This window comes from Diadema setosum, chromosome 4 (genome assembly GCF_964275005.1).
Source record: "Diadema setosum chromosome 4, eeDiaSeto1, whole genome shotgun sequence".
In the NCBI taxonomy this organism is placed as follows: domain Eukaryota; kingdom Metazoa; phylum Echinodermata; class Echinoidea; order Diadematoida; family Diadematidae; genus Diadema; species Diadema setosum.
Window position 1 is genome coordinate 25,540,734 of NC_092688.1, and position 15,126 is coordinate 25,555,859.

Consider the following 15,126-nt stretch of genomic DNA (forward strand, 5'->3'; position numbering starts at 1 on the left):
CAAGAAAAGATTGAGCCGTATTCATTGTTTGAAACTTAAATAAATCTATATTGAAATCTCCCATAATATAGCAATCTTTATTATGAAATATTGGATTATGGAATAAATATTGCAAATAATCCAAAAAATCTTGGGTGTTAGAATTAAGAGGTCTATACATTATAGATGCAAGTATGTTTTTGGCACAGGTGACCTTGATTTCAACACATAATGACTCAACGACTCCGTTCATACAAATTAAATCTTTGTGTACAACGTAATCAAGGTTTTGTTTAACGTATAAACCAACACCGCCCATTCTATCGCGTCTACTATTTTCTACAAAATCATAGCCTGGAAGAGAATATGCGGAAGCAGAATCCTGAGCAATCCATGTTTCAGTAAGGCCTATTACAGAAAAAGATATGTCATGAATATTGTCCAGAAAACAACAAAAATTATCAAAATTCTTGTTCAAGCTCCTTATGTTCAAATGCAATAATGAAAAACAATCAGTGAGTCCGGTTCAAGATTTGAACTGATTCATAGTATAGCACTTGGAACTTAAATATTGTTCATGATTATCCTCATTAAAGTCTACATCTGTTTCATAAAAATCGAAATCATAAACAGCAGGATACTCATCATTTTGGGGGTCATTAATTGTATATGATACTGGATCTTAATGAAACATTTCAAAAAATTCGTCGATTTTATTATTGATCTAAAATATAAATGATGAATGGCAAGACCGAACTCGAGTTTCAGCGAGAACCATGCAGAGTGCGTTCGAGTGCACAAGGCGATGACCCAAAGAACAGAAGAAAGGGATAAGAGAAGAATGCGAGCATCGCTGCGGAAAGAATGAAGTAGGAATAGAGGAAGGGGGAGAGGGAAGCAAGAGAAGACAAAAAGCAAGGGTTACGAGAGAGCAGAGTACCGACAATAAACAAGGACAACACAAAGACAAGAAAAATATACAGCTTATTACACATAATTCTATAGCTCTTCTTTATGAGTAATGAACAACATGCAAAAAAGAGAGCCCTTCCCACCCCATCAAAGTTTGCTGAACCCAAACTATAGATTCAATAAAAATCAAATTATTCGTCAACTCAGAGTCAGTACAAGAATTCTCCTAACAAAGGAGAAGGGACGAACTAAACCAATCCTCGACGAAAAAAAAAAAAAAAAAAACTGCTGTCAAACATCCACTACATTATAATATAATAGAATCTGAAAATACATTATCTTAACAATTCCTTTCAAGCAAATTTTCCATATCGTTAATCATTATACCTACATTTTATCACAGAATCGGATTGACGCTACTCCACCAGGTGGAGAGCCTGAAATGAGAGCCGAAGCTAAGTGACACCTCATGACCACATCCATTTTCACTTACGTAAAAACACTATATATATGTGCCATTACTTATTCTACTTAAACGAGCAATTCAGCGAATCATCAGGCAACATCACGCCACCCAGCTGAGGGATGACACAGGAGTTAGAAATTGCAGAAGAGGAAGAAGAAGAAAAGGAGAAGAAAAAAAGCAGCAGTCCTAGTGACAGAAAGCGACGCCACTGACTATGGGCATGACATGATATGAAACAAGGCCTGCAGTTTGGTTACCCTATTTTCAAAAGAAAAAGGAAAAATAAAACCGAATTCGTGGCGTGCCATGGCATCTTATACAAAAGCATTAGAGTCAATGCAATTCAAATTCAATTTGTTGAGAGAAAAGAGGGAAAATAAGTAACACCCGGTAAAAAGACATGACACCATTCCAACTGAACACGGGATTACATAACGCAACACTGCTACATCCATTCTCCAAGATTCGTATTACAATATACGTGCCATAGTTATACACTACATTCACAGTTCACTGAACTGACAGGCGATGTCACGCCACCTATTCAGAGGATGAACGAGGGAAAAAAAAAAATCCTATCTCATGTCATAAGTAATCGTCACGCAGACCATGGTCATAACACGGTGCAAAAGAACCATTCAGATTGTCAGCTATTTCTTCATGAACAGGAAGAGAGGGAGAACGAGAGAAAGAAAGTACGAACATAGCACGCTACATTGTGAATATCGTCTTGAAAAAAAGCAACGAAATGAACAAACATAGAGGTATTTGGGTTATTATGCACAACACTTAAGATCTGTGATATAATATTGTTATTTATAAGTGCCATTGCTCATTGTTATGTACGTATACAGCAAGAAAACTGGCAGTATAGTTTTAAAAAGAAGGGAGATAATGATATTAGGAATTTTGCGATATCGTGATATTAAAAGTGTTGCACGTTTAGAGAACAAATTGTGGCAACGACAAAAGGCCTATTACCACATTAGCTTCAGTTTATGATTTTTTATTTTTCGGAATATCTTGCAGAGTTTATATTTTGGACGCAAAGTGTGCTTTCCAGCGATCAAGTTTATTTGATGAGATACATGGTATTTTACCTGGGATAGTATACATGATTATGCATTCACAAGTTCTGATCTGCATGCATAATACCGGTTCTGCAGTTCAGTTACCTTTAGAACATGACAGCATTTGAGTCTTGTTTCGTGTTGCTGAGGCCAAACTCTGACTGGTATACCCCTTTGCCGCCGGGAAGCCGAGCTCTTCGCAGACCAATTCAGCAGCTTTGGGGGTAAATCCATCAAAGCAGAAATATTTGTCTGATTCGAAAACCACCAGGCCTTCAAGGGGAGAGGGTCCTTCTACCAGCTTTACCGATGGTATACCTTTAGAATTAATAACCGATGTTCGAAGTATTATTTGGGGTAACTCATAATATATAAGCAATCATTCACGTCGTAGCTCATTCTAGGTGAAGACGATTAATTTTGATTTGATTTGATTTGATTTGATTTTGATTTAATTTCATTTTATCGGTTCCTGCATTATATTATTGCTCATGCAGATACATACACATATATCATATACATTGATGGTACCATACATATAAACGGATATACATAAACATAATTGCTAACAAGGTAAATTTCTTCATTACCTTTAGAATATACAGCAATACAGTTTCTTCATTGCCTTTACAATGTACAACAGAACATATCAGTGATGCAATGAATAACGCAGAAGGGCTACAGCTTAAGCATTGCTTGATTTGCATGCAGCCCTTGTACATAATACATAACATATAGGAAAATAGGGGGAGGGATGACTTGCATAGAGATAGGAAAGGAGAGAGGAGAGGTCTGTCTGCTTTCGCTAATACACAAAGTTAGACCACCTGGATCACTGAATAGTAAAACATGGCAAAATATTTTCTCACCGAGGTACAGGTGAACAGTTACAGGTCGTGGTCGGTTACATAACATTACGCAATAAATTCTGAACGGCGATAATTCAACGAGGGAATTTCATAAACAATACAATTGCAATGACATTTTATAAGATCACTGATATCCAGAGAGCAGCCTTGTCTTTACAGCTTTCTTGAAAGAATATATAGACTTTAAAGTTCAAATTTCTGAAGGAAGAGAGTTCCAAATATCAGGTCCAGTGTGTCTGATACAAGGGCGTACCGAGGGGGGGGGGGTGTTTTGGGTGTTCAAACACCCCCCTTTGCCAAAAGGGGGTGTTTGAGGTGTTCAAACACCTCCCTTGGGCAAAAGGGAGGTGTTTGAGCTGTTCAACACCCCTCTTCAGCAATGTTTAGATGTTGACAAAATGAAACAAAAGCTGTCTTTACCGCTTTTATTTCCGTTTTGAATTCCGCCTTTCCTTTCTTTTGTGTTCATTTTCTCTCTCTCTCTCTCTCTCTTCCTTGTTTTATCTTAATGTTTGTGTGGATGATGATACATTATGGAGTTACATAGTATCATACGCACTAAAGAACTCGTGTACAGTATAGTGTTAATACTACGTTACTGCACCGCGCGCGAAGCTGACCACCAAAAGTGTGCACCAGATCGCTTAATTTCAGGTCTGAAAATGCAAAATCTTCCTCGTCTGAGAGGGGGGTATCCCCCCTCCCACATCCTCCCCCCACTCGGTCGCTCCGCTCCCTCGCACAGATATTCGCACAGAAGTCCCTCCCCCACCCACCATCATTACAGAACGATGCCCCTGGGATGATTGCTTTATTGACTTAAATCAAGAAAATAGAAAAATACAATACCTACAGGAAGATAATACCAGTACGTTATTACATACAAAGAAATGGAGATCCATATTACCCTTTCATTGAATATATTTGGGTATTATTCAGGGCTATGCTACGTTTTTAAAGGGGGGGGGGTCAAAATCCCCTGTCAGTCAAGAAGAAAGAAAATCAAAAGATAAGAGAAACAACAACAAAAATTCTTCGTTCTTTCAAGGTCTGATTTTCCGCCAAAAGTCGGCTGACAAGCAAAAGAAAAAAAAAAAACAAAAAAAAAGTCTTCATATTTTTGCTGCCACTTCCCTCATACTTTATATTTCATGCAAAACAGTGGTACATTCGATCCCTGTTAACTGTGTGTGTGTGGGGGGGGGGGCGCCAAGCTTCCCCCCCCCCCCATCCGCTGGTAAAGAAAGAATTAAAAAAAAAAACTTACAAAAATGGTAATTCAAGGGTTAGTAAACTGCTTTTGAAATCGACATGAAAGGGGGATCAAGAAATAAGATATTTTTCTAAGATTTCTTTTAACCATAAATTAAGAGGTATATAACGTGAAACATTGTTCAAAAAGTCCGGAGCCGACAAAATATTGCGATTCAGCATGATTCCTGGTTGGCATTCTGAATATAAGCAGGATGTGCGCAGTGTACTCAGAACATCCAAACGGCAAAAAGAGTCGCTGCAACGTTGCGTTGTGATGTAGAATGTACACCTTTGTACCTTACGCTTCGTATATATCAAAGCTAGATCATTAATGATTTTGCAGTGTTGCTTTATACATACTAGGCTATATCAAAATGCCTTGCATTGCCAATAATAAGACTTGACCTGGGCTATTTCCTAACTTTTTCGTGTATATAAAACACACACACACACACACACACACACACAAACACAAACAATTGGAGGATGTTCTAAAGTGCAGATTTTGGATATCCTTCCCCCATTTGGTCACTTCGACGCCCCCTCGCTGGTCATACCTCCCCAAATCATGAACATAAACCGACACCCTTGACTACCAGTGGCGAATCCGCCCCACCCCCCCCCCTCAATTTCCAAAGCGTAAAAATATAGCTACAAAAGGCAGTTTTTGGACTGCAAAATGTCAAAATTTTCAAGCTCGCTCGCTCCGCTCGATCGCATTTAATCGCTATGCCATTCTTCTGATGTTCCTGCCTGTGATTGCCAGCAGTTGCGCCCGGTGCGCCCCCATTATTATAAAGTATAGCTACAAACGGCAGTTTTGAGACTGAAAAATGTCAACATTTTCAAGCTCGCTCGCTCCGTTCACTCACATTTAATCGTTATGCTATTCTCCCGATGTCACTGCCAGTTATTGACAGCAGTTGCGCCCGTTGTACCCCCCCCCCCTTAATTTCCAAAGCCAAAAAAGTATAGCTACAAACGGCAGTTTTGGGACTGTAAAATATCAAAATTTTCAAGCTCACTCGCATTTAATCGCTATGCCATTCTCCTGATGTTGGTACCAGTAATTGCCAGCAGTTGCGCCCGGTGCGCCCCCCCCCCCCCCTTAATTTCCAAAGTGAAAAAATACAGCTACACAAACGGCAGTTTTTGGACTGTAAAACGTCAAAATTTGCAGGCTCACTCGCTGCGCTCGCTCGCATATTATAATCGTTATGTTATTCTCCTAATGTTGCTGCCAGTAATTGCCAGCAGTTGCACCCGGTGCACCCCCCCCCCCCCCCTTCATTTCCAAAGCGAAAAAATATAGCTATCAGCCTACAACCGGCAGTTTTGGGACTGTAAAATGTCAAAATTTTCAAGCTCGCTCGCTTCGCTTGCTCGCATGTAATCGTTATGTCATTCTCCTGATGTCGCTGCCAGTAATTGCCAGCAGTAGCGTCCGGTGCGCCCACCTAATTTCCAGAGCGAAAAAATATAGCTACACAAATGGCAGTTTGGGGACACAGAGCATGTCACAATTTTCACGCTCGCTCGCTTCGCTCGCTCGCATTAATCGTGATGCCATTCTCCCGATGTTGCTGCCAGTAATTGCCAGCACTTGCGCCCGGTGCGCCCCCCTTAATTTCCAAAGAGAAAAAAAAAACACATATCTACAAAAGGCAGTTTTGGGACTGTAAACTGTCAAAATTGTGAAGCTCGCTCGCATTTCATCGTTATGCCATTCTCATGATGTTGCTGCCAGTAATTGTCAGCAGCAGTTGCGCCCGGTGCGTCCCCCCCCCCCCTTCATTTCCAAAGCGAAAAAATATAGCTACAAACGGCAGTTTTGGAATTGTAAAATATCTAAATTTTCAAGCTCGCTCGCTTCGCTCGCTCGCATTTAATCGTTATGCCATTCTACTAGGATGTTGCTGCCAGTAATTGCCAGCAGTTGCGCCCGTTGCGCCCCCTTAATTTCCAAAGCGAAAATATATAGCTACAACCGGCATTTTTGGGACTGTAAAATATCAAAATTTTCAAGCTCACTCGCATTTAATCGCTATGCCATTCTCCTGATGTTGGTACCAGTAATTGCCAGCAGTTGCGCCCGGTGCGCCCCCCCCCCCTTAATTTCCAAAGTGAAAAAATACAGCTACACAAACGGCAGTTTTTGGACTGTAAAATGTCAAAATTTGCAGGCTTACTCGCTGCGCTCGCTCGCATATCATAATCGTTATGTTATTCTCCTAATGTTGCTGCCAGTGATTGCCAGCAGTTGCACCCGGTGCGCCCCTCCCCCCCCCCCTTCATTTCCAAAGCGAAAAATATAGCTATCAGCCTACAACCGGCAGTTTTGGGACTGTAAAATGTCAAAATTTTCAAGCTCGCTCGCTTCGCTCGCTCGCATATAATCGTTATGTCATTCTCCTGATGTCGCTGCCAGTAATTGCCAGCAGTTGCGTCCGGTGCGCCCACCTAATTTCCAGAGCGAAAAAATATAGCTACACAAATGGCAGTTTGGGGACACAGAGCATGTCAAAATTTTCACGCTCGCTCGCTTCGCTCGCTCGCATTAATCGTGATGCCATTCTCCCGATGTTGCTGCCAGTAATTGCCAGCACTTGCGCCCGGTGCGCCCCCTTAATTTCCAAAGAGAAAAAAAAAACACATCTACAAAAGGGAGTTTTGGGACTGTAAACTGTCAAAATTGTGAAGCTCGCTCGCATTTGATCGTTATGCCATTCTCATTGATGTTGCTGCCAGGAATTGTCAGCAGCAGTTGCGCACGGTGCGTCCCCCCCCCCCCTCTTCATTTCCAAAGCGAAAAAATATAGCTACAAACGGCAGTTTTGGAATTGTAAAATATCTAAATTTTCAAGCTCGCTCGCTTCGCTCGCTCGCATTTAATCGTTATGCCATTCTACTAGGATGTTGCTGCCAGTAATTGCCAGCAGTTGCGCCCCCTTAATTTCCAAAGCGAAAATATATAGCTACAACCGGCATTTTTGGGACTGTAAAATGTTAACATTTTCAAGCTCGCTCGCTTCGCTCGCTCGCATATAATCGTCATGTCATTCTCCTGATGTCGCTGCCAGTAATTGCCAGCAGTTGCGCCCGGTGCGCCCCCTTAATTTCCAAAGCGAAAAAATATCGCCACAACCGGCAGTTTTGGGACTGTAAATGTCACAATTTTCAAGCTCGCTCGCTTCGCTCGCTCGCATATAATCGTTATGTCATTCTCCTGATGTCGTTGCCAGTAATTTGTCGTTTCACACCGTCATTCCATAATATATAAGGAAAAAAATGACTGGGCAGTGGAATGTATTACATGCAGTCCCCATTACAGTTTCCAGACTGACAGCACACGCACATACGCGCTCACACACATACACACGCACGCACGCACTAGCATGCATATATACACACCCTCAAAATTTCATGTATTTGCATGTTTTATTTTAATGTCTACATGTCTCTGTATCTTCTGAATATGTAATTTCCATTCAGTTACATGTAGAGAGAACAAATACCCATATGGACAATAAACGATGAATTGATTTAATTCATATCATTAACATAATTGTTATTGTCATTATAATCATCGTTATTATTACCATTTTCAGGCTCATCGACAAAACTCCTTTGAGCTTCTTCCCGCTTCCCACCCCCTCCCTCCACCACACTTCCAAAGCGTTCCCGTTTCTCCTGTCAATCAATTATTTTCAGCCAAAATGAAGAATAGATCTAATCTTAAACACCCCCCTCTAAAAAATCCTGGGTACGCCTATGGTCTGATAGATTTCTGAGCCATCACCGTTTTAGGATTTTGTAGATGAAATTTATCAGATTGCCTTGTGGGATAAGAATGTATATCCTTGTTTAACTGAAATAATGAGAAGAAAGAAGGTGGCAACTGACCGTTAGTTAGCAGAATTATGGTTTAAATCCTTCTTCGAGTTATATATATATATACACTATGGTTTCCCCTTCACAGTTTCTCAATAGGAACAGAAGAAGCAATGCCATTCATAATTTACTATTTGTGTGTGTGTGTGTGTGTGTGTGTGTTTGTTTGTTTTTTTATCTAATGTAGATCGCACTCTGCTTTAACTTTCCTTCTCAAACCGGGGAAAGTATGAAGAAATTGAACAAACTGTCGTGAGTCATCAATAGAATTTATAAATGCAACTCATACGTCACGTACGGATCAATAATAACACTTATTATTGTAGATATTATTAGTGAATGTCGAGATATCAGTCTATTAACTAATATTCAGTACTTGATGGCTTTCTGTTCATCCGGTATTGGAATAAACATTTACACCGAATTGAGGACAAAATACAGTATAATAATACACTGTAACAGATACGGATACGGAATGATGGTTATGTTATGTGAATTGATTATCACGGTATCATGGACAACGACACAACACATGCATATCGACATTTCAACAAAAAAAAAAACACCTCTTTCCTGTTTTACTTTTTTTGAAGGGGGGGGGGGGTTACAATGGCCAGGATATCTAGCGACCAAGTATTCACAAAATAGAATATCTTTTTTACCGGACATTCTACATTGCAACTGCCATCGAGTATGGTCCAGGACAATTTCCCTATCTCAAATTGCATTTCACACGTTTCGTACGAGTAGCAGACAAACTAGTCATTTGTTGTGGGGATAATCAAGTATGTGTACAACACCTCTATAATTATATTAACAATAAACGGTGATGTACATAGACTGTTTTGTGTGTCATGTTTTAATACTCCGCAATGTGTAACCATGTAACTCTGCAATGTTTGTGATTCTCTTTCTGTACACTTTGTTGTTGGACTTTGGGTTTCAGCTTGAGAGTGGATTATTTTGAGTAGTCACCATGGAAGAATGAAAACTGTATATCAAAAGTCAAACAAACACGGCAAGAGAGACCTTACTTTTCCTGCAAAGGACAAGGACAAGACACCTTGCTTAAAATGCACTATCGCCACCGCCATGGGACTCAGACCGGGACCCTATACAGAGATTAAGAATCGGTGGTTTTCTCCCTTTAGCCATAACAATCCCATGAAATAATGACATTGTTGTCAATCACTAAATATTTGTATACATAACATGTCATTTTGATATATTGTATTATGGCTTCGATGAAAATGAGGTATATGACACGGCATTTAATTACTTTGTGTACTTTCATTTTACTTCCATATTATGTCACTGTTTCATCGCGTCTTTTAGGTTATAAGACTTGAATCTTTTGTTTGGAATGCCTTACATAATAGTAATGTGTGTCAACAGAGTACGTCCTCGCTGTAGATCTTCATGTTTCACTCGTTTAAAAACACGATGTCGGTTATTTTGAAATCACACGGCTTTTTTTACAGTTAATGTCAACTCCTGATCTCCGGACAGGCGTCATCTCCACTAGACCACCGAGCTTCCGCCCGACAGCAAGTGTTGATTCTAATCCTTATTTCGATGTAGGGCAATTTGTTAATCAGTTCCAATGAAAACATCTTGACGGAAGAATTTCATGAATTTTAATAATTACGCAGTACCCGCTGCATGCTATAAGGATTAGAACCAACGCTTGCTGTCGGGCGGAAGCTCGGTGGTCTAGTGGAGATGACGCCTGTCCGGAGATCAGGAGGTCGTAGGTTCGAATCCTGCTCGAGTATACGTACGCCCATGAGTTTTTATCATGGCTACTACTAAAACACTGATTAATTCAGTGCTTATTTATGTCGATGTAGGGCAATTTGTTAATCAGTTGCAATGAAAACATCTCGGCGGAAGAATTTCATGAATTTGAATATAGTGTCAACTCATTCATAGATTTTATGTCCTGTCATGCAAATGGTAACATCAGGTTCCGAATAACGAAGGGAAAAACAAGTGTTGGAGTAACTAACAGTCAGTGAACAGTTGTATTCATGCTGTGTTAACTACACTTACCCTCGTAACACTCCACAGTCATGTTGAATTTCACAGGGTAGATATATATACCATAACCGTAGCTTCGTCTGATTGGTGAGCGACAAAAAGGGAGAATACTCTGTGTCTTTCACTATCAGATTCCGAGATTTCTTGTTTGCTATTCCATCAAGTCTTTCGAATCCCACCACTATATTGTTGATGGAATTGAGAATATAGAGGATTCTCCTTCCACGGGGTGCCTGCAGAACCCAACTATCACGGTTGTCAACGCAGGATTTGTTACACCGTATCTCCCGTTCTAGTGGAATCCCCGAACAATTTAGACTGAAATCTGCGTGATGATAAGGATCACAAAGAGTGCACTTGAATTAGCTGAGGATAGTAATAAAAGGAACAATGAAACATTCCCCTAGTATTCCAGCTGATGTCAGTTCTTTGACATGATTTAAAGCCGAAAATCTATTTTCTTACCAAATTCTTGGAACGCATTCGTCTTCCTGGGGGTCATAGCCCAGTAGTTAAGTCATATATTGCTTTTCTTTAAAAAGCTTTTCTTTAAAAATGAAAAAGCTTAACTTAATAGAACCTAATTACTTGTGGAAATTGTTGGAACAGAGGTTCATTAAGCATACTGATATAACATTCCATTCTCGTGTAAACAACGACATGCTACAAGAAGTGAGAAAGAGAGAAATGTGCGAGATATGTCAGTGATAAAAAGAAAATTGAAAGGCACCTACATGTATTAGTTCCCAATGCTGAGGACTCCACAGACGGATTGCAAAACATGAAATGAGCACAAATCCATATAAAGAATATAATTCTTTTCTCCATCGCGAAAAGGGGGGAATCATGGCACAGCCACTGCAGATAGCTCCGAAATACCAGCATGCTATTATACGAAAGTCTGAAAGTCGGTGTAATGTTCCTTTGAATCCCTTCGAGCAACCTGGAATAGAAATGAACAATAATTACTGTTGATGGCACTGAGCTGATTGGTGACGGTGGAGTATTAAAAAGTCTGCGTGCGCATGATAGGAATACGTTCGAGCAGAATCTCATAAAGTTGTCTGGGCTTTCAAGGAAGCGATACAAGAGGATCCACAGCATGCAGCCACTCGAGAATGCCAATCATTAGTTTCAGTCATAAAACGCCCACGCCATGCAAGCTGTCGTTTGAGATAATTGTATTGTCATATCACTATCACAGATCTATTATCATATTTTTGTGATCGTGATAGTATTGAAATTAATAAGGCACTTTCGGACTCCATTATTATTGGCTAAGTGCTTCCAGCAAGCTGAATGACTCCATACAAAATTGTGCTGTTCTAACTGATGCATGTTTTGAACATGAAATATATGTAAACCATATATGTAAACCAAAGTGATAATTAAAACTCTTGAGTATGGAAAACTACTTTCGACCCTTAACAAATTCACAAAGCATTTTCTCTTCCCCCCCCCCCCCACCCTCTCTGTCTCTCTCTCTCTCTCTTCATCTCTCTGGCCCATATTTTAGATCATTTTAAATGTATAGTAGTCTTGGTGTAAGAAGCTGAACCCGTCCGTTTTTTTTTTTCTTTTGTGAGTGTTGGATTCCAATCTAAGTGATAAAGCTCTTTTGCATCCAATTGAGGGCTTTGAAATATTAAAGTAAAAGTCCACCTTCATATACATGTGGTTTGAGTGAATGCAGCAATATTAGTAGAGCACATTAGTGAAAGTTTGGGGGAAATGGACAATCCGTTCAAAAGTTATGAATTTTTTAATTTTTGCTCTGTCACTGCAGGATGAGAAGACTACTACAGCTTGTGATGTCACATGTATAGAACGATAATACCAGACAATATAAAGAAATTTCAACACATTTTCACTTTTCTCGCATAATAAAGGAACACTTGACTTGCGTCTTTCAGAAGGCAGGGGGAATATTACCCTTAACATACGTCAATGACAAGTCGAGGAAATGTGCACTTTTTTTCAAAAAGTAAAATTGTGTGAAATTCTCTGTCGTTCTATGCATGTGACAGCATACACCGTAGTAGTCTTCTCACCCAGCAATGACTGCGCAGAAACTTCAAAAATTCATAACTTTTGAACGGATTGCCCGATTTTCCTCAAACTTTCACTGATGTTCTCTCCTAATATTGCTGCATTCACTCAATTCACATGTCTATTAAGGTGGACTTGTCCTTTAAAGATGGTCGCCAAAATTGCCGCAAAAAAAAAATGACGTCTTGCTACATTTACTCTAAAATTGTTGAAAAGGGAGAAACAAAAATTAAACATTTACTTTACATTCTTTATCTCGAGTTAGCTGAACCTGCATGTGGATGAAGCAACTTTTGCATCCTTGAGAATTATGAGATATTCAAGATTCAGAATGAATGTACTAGTTTTGTTTGATATTACTTTATTTTCTTTGTGATTATGTTGAGGTTGAATTTATGATAATATGATATGGATACTCAGGCCCGTTCCCCCTCGATGTGGAAAATCACTGCAGTGGTAGGCTCCTCCATGTGCTTGTCTGCAGAACGGGTGACGTTTGCAGGAGATCTTTCCTGCTCTTTAGAGTTATGTGAACACATATGATATCCCTGCTCTGTCAATGTTGAGCGTGCGTAGATGTCCAATCGAAAGCGTACTAGTATATCTCATACGATTTCCAAGGCTTTCAGGAAAGTGGCACGAGCGAGTACTTACATTGTCGGTCATCTTTCAATTCCTTTACCACTCACTCACACACACACACACACACACACACACACACCACACACACACACACACATACACAGCACACAATTTCCAAATAGGTTATATTGGGTGCTAGATCGGGCAACTAAAATTCGTCATGGATTGTTGTATTTATTTCAATTTCTGGCTACAAAATTTGGAAATTTCAAGATCTTAGTTGCCCGAAAGGGCTATCAGACACATTTCATATGATTTTTTTTAATCAAATGAACTTAAGCCTTTTTTTTTCCAAACGTGTCATCGTTAAACTCATTGCGCTTTTACAGAACTATAAAGCAAAATGATGAACACTTTTTGAAGTGATCTAAGAAAGCATTCCAAACATTTAAATCCAAGATCCCCGATTAATTTTTTTTTTTTTAAGATTCATAAACATTCAAAGCTTTTATGCGGATGGAATATAATTTTGTGTCAAAATGTTTTAGATTTTCTTTTGATGAATTAGTATCACCATTTCACATTCAATTTCAACATGCAAGGGCTGGAAGTAGGAGATGACATTGAGACTAATAATATTTGCAGTGTGTGTCTCTGTATGTCATAAGTCATACGGTTTGACTTGAAATGGGACCTTTTCCCAAGCTGTGAAAACTTAGCAATGACTAGAGATGGTTGCCCTCCTTCTGTTGATATCAGGCCAAAGCTTGGGATGAACTTGCGCAACTATTCTTCCATACTCCGAGTGTGAATGTAAAAGTGTAACTGAAGTTCGACCAGGCATATTGTATGTTAGTATTTCGGGTGCACGTCACGAGACCGACCACCCACGAGTCATACAGCCCATGAGCTATACAGCTCACGAGTCATACAGCCCATTAATTTGACACTAAGCTAACAAGGCCCACGAGACCGACACATTAAGCCCCGTGTTGTATCTGTCGAAGTCGTGGGCTGTTTTTACCTATTGTCGAACTCGTGGGCTGTTTGACTCGTGGGTGTCGGTCTAGTGGGATGACCCCAGTATTTCTGGCCCCCCGTGAGCTGCCTACGCCCATGAAAAGAACCAAAAGCCCACTCCTCTCTCAAAATTTGTTTTCACTTTCATATCCTTGATCGCCAATAAATGTATAAATGGTGTTTGCCTCAAACATGTACAGCTAATGAACGGAAGTTGCTCCGTATTCATTTACTTTCATTGTACTGAACATTATAACAACTACTATAGTCAGCATCGAAATCTTTTGATTCTGAACGCGGAATTTCACTTCTTGTACATGGATTAAATTGAGTCGCCGACAAATAGGTTGATGAAATGGTGATTTGATTCCTCTTTATTCAAAATCAGTTGCTCCGGTTTAGGTGGAATAACTTTAAGGGTCGGCGTTTGCAGCGATCGTTTCATTTTGCTTGATTGTTTTATGCTTGTCTACATAAAATGCATTCTTAGGATAAACACAGAGCCATGATCAAACTCTTCCAAGCCCTTTTCAGGATATCTCCTTTTTCAATTATGAACTCTTCAATGACGATGTTTACACTTTTACATCATACTACGACATATTACATTAATCATCAATAAGCAGCTGAGCGGGAACTAATTGATCGATTTCCTGTCAATTACAAAATTATCGATTCTCATGTTATTTGCTATCATTGTGATATAATCGAAACCACAAATTTCATAAAGGCGTAAAAATCTTTTTATTCCATGATGGCCTTTCTCCTTCCCTTCCTCAGCAAATTGTAAGTGAACAACAACATCACTCTTAATACCCTATTGAATTTTCAGTGTCTTCAAGACCTTCAGGAGTAGCACTGCGGACACTGATTATAATTGTTACAATGTAAATCAGTATTAATGATCAGATTTACTATCTTTATCCCAAGTCCGAAATGTTAGCTTTGGATGTCTTTTGGTCATTAATGAAAATGATGCCGGGTATTTCCTATA

The 15,126-nt window shown here is 39.6% G+C and overlaps 1 non-coding gene across 1 annotated transcript; it reads left to right on the plus strand.

Annotated features, from left to right (window-relative positions):
- Window positions 1-10,143: 10,143 nt before the first annotated feature.
- On the plus strand, window positions 10,144-10,216 carry Trnas-gga (transfer RNA serine (anticodon GGA)). Its single transcript has one exon. It is a non-coding gene; the product is annotated as a tRNA-Ser (tRNA).
- Window positions 10,217-15,126: the final 4,910 nt, after the last annotated feature.